Consider the following 13,832-nt stretch of genomic DNA (forward strand, 5'->3'; position numbering starts at 1 on the left):
AGCTAGGCCATATTTCCCTTTGGTTTTCAACCATGTCGACCACGTTTATCTCATTGCTCCAAGGCTGAGTCTCATGGGCTTCTTGCCTCTATGGGCGTGGGTCCATAGTAGGGCTGAGAGGGGGGTCGGGGACGCGTGGTGCGTCTCTATCTCTAACCAGCAGTTAGAGGCCGGGGGGTTGTTCCAAACCACCGCCTGCCTCAGCTGGGCTGACTGGTAGTATCGGACTACATCCGGCACCCCCAGACCCCCTCTCGTCCTCGACGCTAAGAGTACTGACCGTGGGACCCTGGCTCTTCGTTGTTGCCAGATGAAACGCAGAATATGGGTCTGGATATTCCTCAGATCTGTTAGTGGAACGGGGACTGGGAGGGTCTGAAAATAATAAAGCAAGCGGGGAAGGATATTCATCTTGGTGGATATTATTCTGCCGAACCAGGATATTTGGTGGGTCTGCCAGGTCTCGAGATCTCTTATGATCTGACGGAAAAGGGGAGGGTAGTTGGTTTGGTATAGTGAGCCATATGAGCTCGCTATTTTAATCCCTAAATACTTGATATGGGAGCTATTCCATTTATACTTAAATTTCTTTTGCAGGGTTGTCCATATGGGATTCGGTAGAGAGATATTGAGGGCCTCTGACTTGTCTGTGTTGACTTTGTAGTCTGAGAGGCGGCCAAATTGGTCTAATAGTTTTTCTAGGTTGGGGAGGGAAGTGAGGGGATCTGATAGGGTAAGGATAATATCATTGGCGAACAGGGAGATTTTATACTCCCTGTCACCGACTAGGACTCCTTTTACGGTTGGTTCCGTTCTGATTCTGGCGGCTAGGGGCTCTATGGACAGGGCGAAGAGTAAAGGGGAAAGGGGGCAGCCTTGTCTAGTACCGTTTTGGATTTTTATTGGGTTGGATCGGCCACCCGGTAGTTTTAGTAAGACCGTGGGGTTAGTGTAGAGGGCTCGGACTCCATCAAGGAATGGGCCGGAGAAACCGAATTGGCGCATCATCTGGTCAAGGAAGGACCATTTGATCTGGTCAAAGGCCTTCTCCGCGTCGAGGCTGAGTATCAAGTCCTGAGACTGTTTGAGGTGCACGTGGTCTATAATATCAATAATGTTGAGGGTGTTGTCAGAGGCCTGTCTTCCTGACACAAATCCCACCTGGTCTATATGAATTAGCCTTGGGAGAATAGGGTTCAGTCTGTTTGCTAGAATTTTACTGAAAAGCTTGAGGTCAGTGTTTAGCAGGGATATTGGGCGGTAGCTGCCGCATAGAAGTGGGTCTCTGCCCTCTTTATGTATGATAGCCAAATTGGCTGCTGACATAGTGCCAGGGATCTGTTCTCCTTGGAGAAAGGAGTTAAACATTTCTAGGAGGTAGGGGGACAGGGATTTTGCTAATTTTTTATAGTAACCGTTGGAGAATCCATCCGGTCCGGGTGTCTTGGCTATTTTGAGTGAGGATATTGCACTATCCAGCTCTTCTTGGGTTATTCTCTGGTTTAGGAACTCAAGTTCTTGTTGTGTGAGGGATGGGAGGTTGCATTGGGTTAAGTAGTCGGAGGTGCTCCATTATCGTTTGATTGGCTAGTGGGGTGGAGGTTGTAGAGGTCCGTGTAGAACTCTGCAAACTCGCGCGCGATGTCTTTCTCGTTGTACGAGATTTGACCGTTTTTGGTTCTGATCTTTTTGATCTGGGCCTTTGTTCTAATACCTCTTAATTTTGAGGCCAGAAGTTTGTCCGCTTTGTTACCCCTATCATAGAACCGCTGTTTGGTCCATTTCAGGGCTCTCTCTACCTCGTCAAGTTGAAGTGTTTTTAGGTCGGATCTCGCTTTCTCAAGGGTTCTAAACACCTTTTTCGATAGGGATTGTTTATGTAATTGCTCTAGCGTTAAGATTTTTTGCGTAAGTTCTTTCTGGGCTTTTTGTTTTATTTTTTTCTTATAGGAGGCTAGTGATATGAGTTCCTTATAGGTCTTATAGTGGCTTTGTGCGCTTCCCAGAGCATTGCTGCTGCAGGGACTGAGCCTTTGTTTAGTTGGAAAAAGGTGTGTAGTTTTTGCTTAATCGCCTTAATCACTTGTGGGTCGTTGAGAAGCGAGTCGCTGAGTTTCCAGTTATATACTGATGTTTTGACGAAAGGCAGAGAGAGGGTGAGTATGATAGGGGCATGGTCGGACCAGGTTATTGGGCCTATGTCGGAGTGGGAGGATGCCTGGAGTACATTATTGGTGCCTAGAAAATAATCGATCCGCGAGTAAGACTGATGGGGGGCTGAATAGAAAGAGTAGTCCCTCTGGCCCACGTGCTGGGCCCGCCAGATATCTGTCAGCGAATACTCTCTAAGGGTATCCTGGAATTTTTGGGCTTTTTTCTGTAGTTGGATAGAGTATGGGGCTGCAGTCTGGCCCGATCTATCTTGGTCTGGGTTTAGAACCATATTTGCATCACCGACGAGGAGGAGGGAGGAGAGCGTCGGTTGGTCAAGGGTACTGAGAAGATTCTGGAGGAATTGGGTTTGGTTTGCGTTTCGGGCGTAGATGTTGAGGATGGCTATAGGGGAGCCTGATAGCGTACCTTTGAGGAGTATATACCGTCCCTCGGGATCTTTAGTTACTTGTGTTGGGGTAAATGGGGTATTGTTTTTAATCAGTATAGCCACCCCTCTTTTTTTGTTGGGGGAGGATGCAAAGAACGCTTGGGGATATGTGTGTTTAAATGTGTTGGGCGGATCTGTGTTGTTAAAATGGTTTCTTGGATACAAATTATGTCTCCTTTAGTCTTTTTAAATTCTTGGAGGGCTAATTTGCATTTGCGGGTTGAATTAAGGCCCTTAACGTTTAGGGAAATGATCTTAATTGACGCCATTAGTGGGGGGGGGGGGGGTCTCGGGGATGAACCCCTGTCCCTGAGTTATTCCCATGTCAGGATTAGCTTGGGTCTTAGTGTGTATATGCAGGGGGGAGTTTCTGTTGTTCCAAAGATGGGCACTGGGGAAGGGTCGTAGAGGGGGGAGAGGGTGGGGGAACAGGAGGGTGGGAAGGGAGGGCGGACACAAAAGGACAAGAAAGAAGGTGGGCTATCCTGGAGCCCGAAAAAGATTCCTCTTGACATTCTGGTGTCAAGGGGATGGGGTACAAAAAAGACCCCTAGGAGACCTTTCGGGGCATCACTCACAGATCGCAGCCAGCAAGCAAAGCCCCGCGCCCCCACTAAGTTGCGGGCATAGGGGGAGGGGGGGGGGACCCTAAGTGAGAGGGGTCATCCAGGGCCTTTGGGGGGTTTACTCTCCTTCGTCTTCTTCTATTTTTTCCCCTTATACATCTCTTACAATCGTTATTTTTCCCCCCTTACGATAGGTTTTTATTTGAGTACTCTTTATGGTTTCAGGGGGGAGAAAGAGAGGGGGGGAGGGGGGGGGAAGGGGGGTGAGGGGGAGGAGGGGGGGAGAGGGAGGGGGGAGAGGGGGGGAGAGGGGGGAAGATAGGAGGGAAGGGGGGGAAGGGGAGAGGGGGAGGGGGGAGGGGGGGAGGGGGAGGGGGGAGGGGGGGAAGGGGGAGGGGGGAGGGGGGAAGGGAGGAGAGGGGGGGAGGGGGGGAGGAGGGGTATGGGGGGGGGGATGTGGGGGGGGGAGAGGGGTGGGGGTGGGGAGGGGGGGGACGGGGGGGGGCACACAGTATTTACATCATCAGTAGGTGGTTAAAACATTGCTCTCGGGAGGAGTTCTTTTCCTAAGCCGAGGTATCGTCTAAACATTGTAGTTGTCTTCTATACAATCAATATTGGTGCATACATTGATATAGAGCGAGACAGGTTGGTTATACATAATAGGTCTACCCTGGGGGCGGGGGATGGAGGAGGGGGACACCTTGGAGCGAGATGGGGGGGTGGGTTCCTATGGAGAGACAGCTAAAAAGGTCTTTTGGTCTGGTTGGAAAAGGGGGGGGAGGGGGGGTGGGGGGGAAGATAGGAGGGAAGGGAGGGGGCGAAGGGGAGGGGGGGAGAGGGGGGGAGGATGAGGGGGGAGGGGGCGAAGGGGGGGGAGGATGGGTGGGGAGAGGGGAGGAGATGGGGGGGAGGAGGGGGATGGGGGGGGGGATGAGGGGGGGGGGGTGGGGGGGGCACACAGTATTTACATCATCAGTAGGTGGTTAAAACATTGCTCTCGTGAGGTGTTCTTTTCCTAGACCGAAGTATCGCCTAAACATTGTGGTTGTCTTCTATACATTCAATATTGGTGCATACATTGATATAGGGTGAAACAGGTTGGTTATACATATCTACCCTGGGGGGGGAGGGAGGGGGGGGCACCTTGGGGTGAGATGGAGGGGGGACGGGTTCTTATGGGGAGACAGCTAACAAGGTCCTTGGTCTGATTGGAAAGGGAGGGAGGGGGGGGAGGAGAGGGGGAGGAGGGGGGGGATGAGGGGGGAAAGAAGGGGGGGAGGAGGGGGGAGGGAGGGGGGGATGAGGGGGGGAGGAGGGGGGAGGTGGGGAGGAGGGGGGCACATTATTTATAACATTCTTTAGTGTTTGGGGGATAGCTCCCTCTTAACCTTGGACCATGTTTAAACTGTATATTTATACTTTACTTATACACATGTGGTTTGTATATTGTTAATGGGGCTTTCCTTGGGGGGATAATGGGGTACATCACATTTTGATTAGGGAGTGGGGGGGGGGTGTCAGTGTTCGTTCATACAACCTGATTGTTGTGGGTGGGGGGGGGAGGGGGCCTCCGGCTGCAGTCCTTGTATAGTAGTGTCTATTCGGGGGGGCCCTGGATCTCTGGTCTCGGGGTTGGTCCTCCCCGAGTTGAGGGTCTGGAGGGGTTCTTGACCATCGGGAACGCAGAGAGAGGGCTTGTGGAGCAGCGCGGATGCTGCTCTTCTCCTCTGGTGGCTGGATCTCCGCGGGTGCATCTGTGGTTCCCTTGGCATCGGGGGGAAACGTGGGGGTAAGTAGGCTGGGTACTCTGGTTTGGGGGGGTGGGGTCGAGGGGGGGGTTTGGATGGGGGGGGTTAAGGAGGGATGACAGGGAGGGGGGGGAGGGACCGGTGTGGGGAGAGAGGGGGGGGGGGGGGTCCGGCAGGTGTCCCTGGAGTGAGGTGTCTGTTAGGAGAGTCCCTGTTGCTCCGGTCCCGGAGTCGGGCCTCCTCGGGTTGGAGCCCGGGTGCTAGTCTCGTTCGTAGAGATCGCGAGAGGACGGCTTCTGAGGAGCTTGGGGTGTGGCACGGGTGCTGTTGTTCTACGCTTGTGTCTGGAACTCCGCGGGTGCAGCTTCGGTTCCCTTGGCATCGGGGGGAAGCGGGAAGGTAAGTAGACTGGATTTTTGTGTTTAGAGGGGGGGGTAGGGGGTGAGGGAGGGGGGGTATGGAGGGGGGGAGTAGCTGTGCGGGGGAGGAGAGGGGGAGGAGGGTGGGGGGAGCGGAGTGAAGGGGGGGGGAAGCGGAGGGAACGGGGGGAGAGGAGGGAGGGGGGGACAGGGTATGGGGGGGGGCAAGGGTTTGTGGGCAGTTGTGTTGGGGTCTGTAGGGCCCATGGGGACTCTCGTTCGTTGAGGGTTTTGGTGGTAGTTATTTGCTTCAGTCTTTAGGGCCTCTGGGTCTGCGAGGGACGTCTGTGAGGGCGTCCTGCGGTTTACTGAGTTCCAGCAGGAAGCGGGGACATCTGGATTCACCAGAGTCGCTGGCTAGCCAGTCTCTCCGATGCTCGGGGGGTTTCTTGGGGGGCCGTCTCCGACGTCGCATCCGTGCGGGGACGGTTGTTCTTCTGTGGAGGGAGGGGGACCCCTAATGCTTTTAGGAAGTCCTTTGCGTCTTCAGGGGCGGACACTGTGTGGTGGCGGCCATTGCGGAGCACTACCAGCTTAAAGGGGAACCCCCAATGGTACTTAACCCCTTGGTCTCTGAGGTGGGAGGTAAGTGGATGCATCGCATTTCTTTTGCTTATCGTTAGTTGGGAGAGGTCATTGAAAAGCTGGATTTGTACACCATCCATTGTCACGGAGCGTAGGTCCCTGGCAGCCATCATGATGCGTTCCTTTGCGGAGTAAGCGTGCATTCTAAGCACCACATCTCTGTGACGGTTTGGGTCTGTTGATTTTGGGCCCAGGGCTCTGTGGGCTCGATCAGTGTGCAAGTCATGGTCTGATAGGTCGGGGACAAGCTGTAGGAAGAGTCTGCGGAGGTAAGGTTGAAGTTCCTCGTGCGTGATGTCTTCAGGGATATTTTTGAGGCGGATGTTCTGCCTCCTTTCCCTATTTTCCAGATCCTCGAGCTTGTTTTGCATGTCGCGGATCGCATCCCCGCATCTTAGTACTTCTTCGTGGGTCTCTGCTTGTTCGTTTGTGATTACCTCCATTTTCACCTCTAGGTCCTCTGTCCGCTCCGTCAGCGCTCCCACTTCGGCGCGTATAATTTGGAGGGCTTTTTCAGTGTCCTCTTGGACCCCCCTCCTCATTTTAGTAATAAGGGAGTCAAAAAATTCTTTATTTAAGACTGGGGGATCTGTGTCGATCGGGCTCTGCCGGCCGCTGCGCGCCTCGTGCTCTGGTTCTTCCTCGGCGCCATCTTGCCCATCGGGGCTGATATCAGCCCGGCGCTGTGCCGGGGGGAAGAACTTGGTGACGGGGTACTGATTCTTCTTTTGCGCCTTCCCTGTCATCTCTCCAGTGTTTGATGTCTATGTGGGGTCCAAATTCGGGGAGTTTGGGGTGGGGGAAAAGCTTGTTCTGGTAATTTTAATAGCGAGGGCGCCGGGAGCTCTCTCACTAGCAGACCATCGGCTGTGACGTCACCGGAAGTCTCATATACATGGTATTTTATTTAATGTACTGGCCACATCTTAAATATCTGTCCCACCTTAAAATTGCTTAATGCTGTTTTTAATAATGTATTTCTAGGACAACTTTCTCCTTCAGAGGTCAAATAATTTATTCCCATCTTATATCATTAAACTTAATTCAAAAGCAAAACAAAGAAAACATACTTGAATGGCATTTTAATATAAATGTTCTCAAAACTGATGTGTTTTAGATGGGTTTAGTTTGTTTGCGGTGCTTTAAAGTGTCAATGCAAAGAAGGGCAAGCTCAACAACAGTAAACAGGACTGAAAGAGAAGAGTAACCCCACCAGTGCAAAAGTAATCTTTTCTCTAAAACACTTGGGACAAAAACGTAAGTACAAAAACATGCAGAAGACAAATGTAATGTTTTGCCATCTGCCATTTTGTCAGAAGTAAGGAGCCCAATAAATATACTGTGAAGCCATATCCCCAGCTCTGGAAAAAAGCTCAGCACAGGGAAGGGGCTTCCCCGCTTATTGAATAAGGGCTTAAGTATGGGCTTATCAAGACCACCATTTGTTTTTGTTTTTAATTACCGCCAGATGCACTAAGCTCCGTTAGCTATTTAACCTGAATTGACATTAAGTTAATCATAATGCCTATCCACTAAAGCAAATAACATAACGTTAACCCAGTGCACTCCTTAAAACAGCAATACTACTTTCCAACTTTTTTTCATTTGTATTATTTTTATGTAAAGCGTGTGACAATGTATAATTCTACATCCTCACCTAATCTGGCAATCGTTTGATGCTCCTGTTATAAATCTGTAAACATCCTGATTGTGTGCCTAACATAATTGCAGCTTCAGTCAATGTAACTCAGCAGCAACAATGTATCCTTATATTACTAAGGTAACATTATCTATTGTTACAGTTTACAGCTTAAACTGCTTAGAATATTGGCAACAAATTATCCCAAATATGAAAGTGTTACAAAGATCTTGCACTGCATGGGAGGTGGGCTAAAGCCTGCTACAGAAATCAAGGGACGTTTTAAAAGTCATTCAAAATGGCATTGAGCTGAATAAAACAAACAAAAAAACCCCCTAAACAGTCTCTAATATCTAATGCTACTAAACTGATTTAAAAAAAAAAAACCTATAAGATTTCACATGTTTTGCTGCTTAAAATAACATATGGTTATTATTTTTCCAGCAATTAATACTAGTGATATGCAAAATATCGCATATCTGCTAAAGGTCATTCAAATTAGCACATGGATTTAAACTGTTATTTAGGTGTTACCTAAAGGTGGTGTTAGCTCCCTTCAGATACTGAAATAGGGGTTTTGCTAAGGAGGAGAGGGACAGATACAGAGTTCCATTTTACTATAATCCCAACTGCTCCAGTATATACATCCCAAAACCTCCCTTCCAACAGCACTTTGGACACTAGTAAATAGGACGCTCATTCTCTCTTTCTCTCTCTCTCCTCTGCTCTCCTCTTTCATGAAAACCCATATTTCAGCCTCTGGACGGAGCTAACACCACCCTTAGGCAAGTAATGAATTAACATCAGGCTATTTGAAGCTTACGCAAGGTAGTGGTAAAGTAACCTATTTAGCTAACCTGGCGTTATTTGCCCTGATTTAACAGAGCCTAGTGCATCTGGCCCTTAGATGGTAAGTTCTCTAATATAATGTAAATAAAAAAACTCAAAGTGAAAATTAATTGAAAAATGTAACAGATCAACCTAGAAAGGGGAATTCCTTAATTAGAGATGGGTGAACAACGTAAATTAAAACAGAATTATGTGTGTTTCTTCATTAATAATTAGTATGGCATAAGAAAATACAGATTATTAGTGTAAGATTATTCCTAATAGCCAACAGTGATAAAAAAAAAATTTTGGTAACCTATATACTGAAACATCCCTGCTCTGTCAAATACATTTTTGGCTCATACATATCATCTTAATTCTGCGCTATTAACATAACACTGTTAACATACGTGTAAGGGTTTACGCCAGGTTCAACTTGGCAGATGATTTTGATGCCATTTCGCGTTTTTTTTGTGACTCACAGAAACATTATCTTTTAGTACATACCATTTACACGTGTACACCCAGTAGTGCAACCAAGGGGTGGGGTGCAAGGGTGCATTTGCATCCCCCAAGAATGTCATATATTTGACTATATTTATTATTATTATATGCTTCGCAGTTAGAGGCCCCACACTCTTCCCCACAGCAATGAAACTGATTGTCGGGGGGAGAGCGCGGGGCCTCTGTAAGAGAGCAGCCCTCCTCCATCGACAATGTAGCGTCTTCATGGCGACACGTTGCCATGACAATGCACATCATGTTGTGGGACGAGAGCCAGCAGGTAAAAACATTGCACCCTGCAATTTGAATCTCTGGTTTTGCCCCTGAGTACACCTAGCGCAATTCTATTCATCCACACAGAAACTAAAATGGTGCTCACTGCGCAGTTTGAGAAATGTTAGGTTAGTACATAGGCGCACCCAAATGCAATTTTAAATTAGCTTTCCATGCGCCAGTTTTGTGGCAAAATAGGCTTGCGCAACCCTTAGTACATAGGCCACCATATCACGTTATAACTGTAAAAATGCCGGGAGCTATTTATTCAAGCCTGCAAAACTGGCGGGGGGAAATCAGTTTAACCGACATCGGCAAATATATACACACAATTTATAGCAATATAGAGTGTTCTCTTTGATAAATTCGGTGCAATTTATTTGCACTGCTTCTGCAGCAGTTTTCCAGCTAGAGTACTTTTAGTAAGTAGATCACACAGAACATGTGAGCCCAATGAGTGACTGTAACTATTCCCATAAATCTACAGACTAAAAATGTCCAGGGGTCATGTATTTACAGAAGTTTCCCAATTTACTTAAAATATCTAAGTGTTTGGAAATCTGCACATTAAAGGAACTGTACTTGCCGTGCTAAATCTCTTTGGACATAATGGCCATGAACCTGAAGCTCATAACGTGACACTACTTAAAACAGGAATGGACGTTATGTTCCCCGAGGTTAACGTGGATCCTCAAAACTAATTCTATACAAAAACAACATCTCATTAGCATAGGCTTAACGTCACATTTTTGTGGCATAACGTTATATGCCGAGTAACATGACGTGTCCAGATCATGAATTAGGTCTTTATCTTACGTTCAGAAAGAGAGAAGAGGGAAATAATGTCAGGAAATACTGCACCGACACACTTTATTCGAGCAAATACCCAGTATGTACCTGGCAGATACCTGGAATGCGCCGCTCCTCACCTCTGACAAGCCCCGTTGCGTTTGCTTTCCCAGCCTGGGTTCATGCCTGGCTGACGGGCGGCTGATCTGTTAAATGATAATGATTAGGATTTAATAGGCTGCAATGCTTCGCGTGTCTACCAGATGGCATAAATTCATGAATTGTAATGCAGTATATATATATATACAGTGCAGTATTGCAGCCAGCGGGAATAAAATGCTTCAATCCCTGCCTGGAAAATACCTCAATGCACTCGGGCAGAAAACAGTCACAAACCTCAATACACCCGGGTATACCCGAATTCGTGGGACTAGCCGAGCTCGAATAAAGTGTGTCGCCAGTGTAATGCTATGTTAGTTGCCTCCTGGCCCACACACATCACCACCATACACCCTGGATTACTCAAAAGCCTTGCACTATCTACTGAATGCTGGTCGAGAACTGTGAAAACCAGCACACCAACCACTGCTCACCCTAATGGCAAACATCCCAAATTTACAACTTGCAAGCAATTACTCAAATTTCTACTCGTACCATTACTCTCTTTAGCAGGTGATATTGAACTTAACCCAGGCCCTCCCTTTTCAACTCTGTCCCATAACCCTGAGAATACCCCCTTCAAATTCCAAAAAGGTCTATCTGTCACCCATATACATATCCAGAGCCTGCTGCCCAAACTGGATGAACTAAGGGCATGGTGCCATATTCATAAACCCACAGCCATCGTTCTCACAGAAACATGGCTAACCCCTAAAACCCTTGATGCAAATATCGCAATCAAGGATACTCCATTTCTAGGAAAGATAGGTCAAAGAGAGGAGGAGGGGTGTTATTTTATATTACAGACACCTTACAATTTAACTGTTAAATTGCCCCCCAAGCCCATCCTCTTTTGAAATCCTATTTGGCAAAATCTGCCTCCCCTTTTCTATACCCGTCTTGGTTCCTGGCATCTACCGCCCCCAATACAGTCCCTGACTGATATCGCCCAGTTTCTTGGCTCCATTTCCTCTCTGAATGAGAATTGTGAGCTGCTTGTTCTTGGGGATTTCAAATACAATCTTTAATTGCTATAGGCTGATGTGGACATATCCCCATTCTCTGTACCCTATCCCATTCTGCGGATTTCAAATACAATTGGCTCGACTCTAAATACCACAAAATCCAGATACAACTCAAGTCACTTAACCTAACGCAAATCATTTCCCAACCCACACACACAAACCTGAAATCTCACAACCATTCCCATCAGAATCCAATCCTCTGGCATCCTTTCTGACACTTTCAGTGACCATGTACTGTGTAAGGAAAATTAAACCACCCCAATCAAGCCCTAAAGTTCTCCTCACTAGAACATTTAGAAACTTTAACCCACAACAGTTTCTGGCTGACCTTACCAACTGCCCTTGGTACAGAATCGATTTAATTCCCGACCCTGATTCTGCGCTCGACTATTTCCAATCCGAGTTCTTAAAACTCTGTGATACCCATGCTCCACTACGCAGAATAAGAGTACAAGGGGCCCACCTTCCGTGGGTTACAACTGACCTTATAGCACTCTACCTTTTCAGGGATGCCTTCTGGAAAAGCTACAAAGTAACTGGCACTACCAAGGATCTTAATAACTACAGATGCCTGCGGAATATATGCACAAGGCAAACAAGACATGCAAAAGCACAATATTACTCTGACAATCTTCACCAGAATACATCAAACCCAGCTAACTTCTGGAATGTTATCAACAATATATTCGAGCCTTCTAACCATCAACAACCAAGTAATATCTCTAAGGAGGATATTACTCTGACAAATCTCACTGACATTGCAAATGCATTCAATTATTACTTTGTGGGGTGTGCATTCCAAACCACAAACATGACCTCATTCTGAGAGTACTCCTATAGCCCCACTCATTCCCAACACTGCGCACAATTTTCAATTTGCCCCAGTATCCAAAGAGGAGATTACACAAGCGCTCCTCAAATTAATACTAAGCTGCCAATGTGGACCTGACCTACTACAATCTAAGTTCCTTAGACTTGATGCCCCAGCCATTGCCAAACCAATTGCTTCCATAGTCAACTCTATTCTGGCTGCAGGCCATATCCCTAAGACCTGGAACACTGTCAGAGTTGTCCCAATCTTCATACAGTAAGTGGGGACAAAAACACTGTCTCAAACTACAGGCCAATCTCTCTTCTCCCAATACTATCCAAAGTCATGAAAAAGTGTGTTCACTCCCAATTAAGCGAGGACACGCAGTCAAGCAGTCAAGCACTCGGACGCATTTCGGACAGGACACCCTTTGTCAAAGAGTTCCAAAGAGTATAAACTGCGTGTCCTCATTTACCATGGATTAACGTTTATTTTTTAACCCCACTGCTGGTGTTTAGCCCCCATCTTTTCTACAGTCGTGCTCCGCCGTGATCCTCTGGATTACTCTCTCAGATCCCAACATGTGTTTATCTCAGGCCCTAACTCCAACCCCTTGGATATCACCTATGGTGTCTCGCAAGGCTTTGTTCTGGGGCTTCTACTCTTCTCAATATTTATCAATGATCTTCCTACAGCTTGTAAGGGAGCTCCAATACATATGTATGCAGATGGCACAATCTTATATGCACACAGCCGTAGCCTCTCCGACCTTGAACGCATACTTCAATCTAACTTTTTGAGACTTGAAAATTGGATTTCTCAAAACAAACTGTTTTTAAACACTGACAAGACTGTAACAATTGTATTTGGGACCAAAGCTACATTTTTAAATCTTCCAATGACTGAGCTCCAAATCAGAAACAACGCTAATACCACCCTAACTCATGTTACTAGTTTTAAATACTATATGGTTTGACTCCTATTTTACATTCGGGATGCACATTGATACCTTGACATCCAAAACCTATGCCAAACTAGGTGTACTTTAGAGGAACAAATCCTCCCTATGTCTGCTGGTCAAAAAGTGTATTGCACAGCAGATGCTAATGCCAATTATCGACTATGGGGACATAGTATACGGCTCGGCACCCCAAACCCACATTAGCAAAATTGATAGCCTCTACAATTCAATATGCCGTTTTGTTCTCCAATGCAACTACAACAAACATCACTGTGAAATGCTCGAAAGACTATATTGTCATCTCTTGAGTCTAGGCACAAAGTTCACCTCTCCTGTCTTGCCTTCAAATACTTTCTATGCAAACTACACGTCTACCTGAACAAGCTCCTCACCCCTACCACATGCAGCACTTATCATCTGAGATCTGACTCCAAAAGACTGTTCATGGTCCCAAGGTTCATCAAAGTATCTGGCCGCTCCTCCTTCTCCTACTGTGCACCCCAAAACTTGAACAATCTACTGGAGACTCTCACAGCCACCACCAATCTAAGTTCTTTAAAAACTAAAGCAGTCTCACATTTTAATCTGGTCTGTAACTGTTACATACACCTATAATATATATTATCTCTAACTGTGCATGCAATGTCTTGTATATAATGTATACCCTCTTCACTTATGTAACTACGTATTTGTATCCATGAATTTTTTTGTCATTTTAGCTCTATGCCCAGGACATAATTGAAAACGAGAGGTAACTCTCAATGTATTACTTCCTGGTAAAACATTTTATAAATAAATAAATAAATTAGTTACATTATGTCTAACTGTGGTGTTACATGCATCCAGACACTGTATAGCAGACATATCTATTTCAGTGTCAGTATGTACTGTAAGTAGCACCACGTTTAGGTATAACCTAA

At 46.7% G+C, this 13,832-nt stretch overlaps 1 protein-coding gene across 7 annotated transcripts in view; it reads right to left on the minus strand.

Annotated features, from left to right (window-relative positions):
* Positions 1–13,832, minus strand: part of PTPRZ1 (protein tyrosine phosphatase receptor type Z1) — a 213,986-nt gene that overhangs the window by 62,688 nt on the left and 137,466 nt on the right. The gene's annotated exons all lie outside the window — the stretch shown is intronic.

This window comes from Ascaphus truei, chromosome 5 (genome assembly GCF_040206685.1).
Source record: "Ascaphus truei isolate aAscTru1 chromosome 5, aAscTru1.hap1, whole genome shotgun sequence".
Classification (NCBI taxonomy): Eukaryota; Metazoa; Chordata; class Amphibia; order Anura; family Ascaphidae; genus Ascaphus; species Ascaphus truei.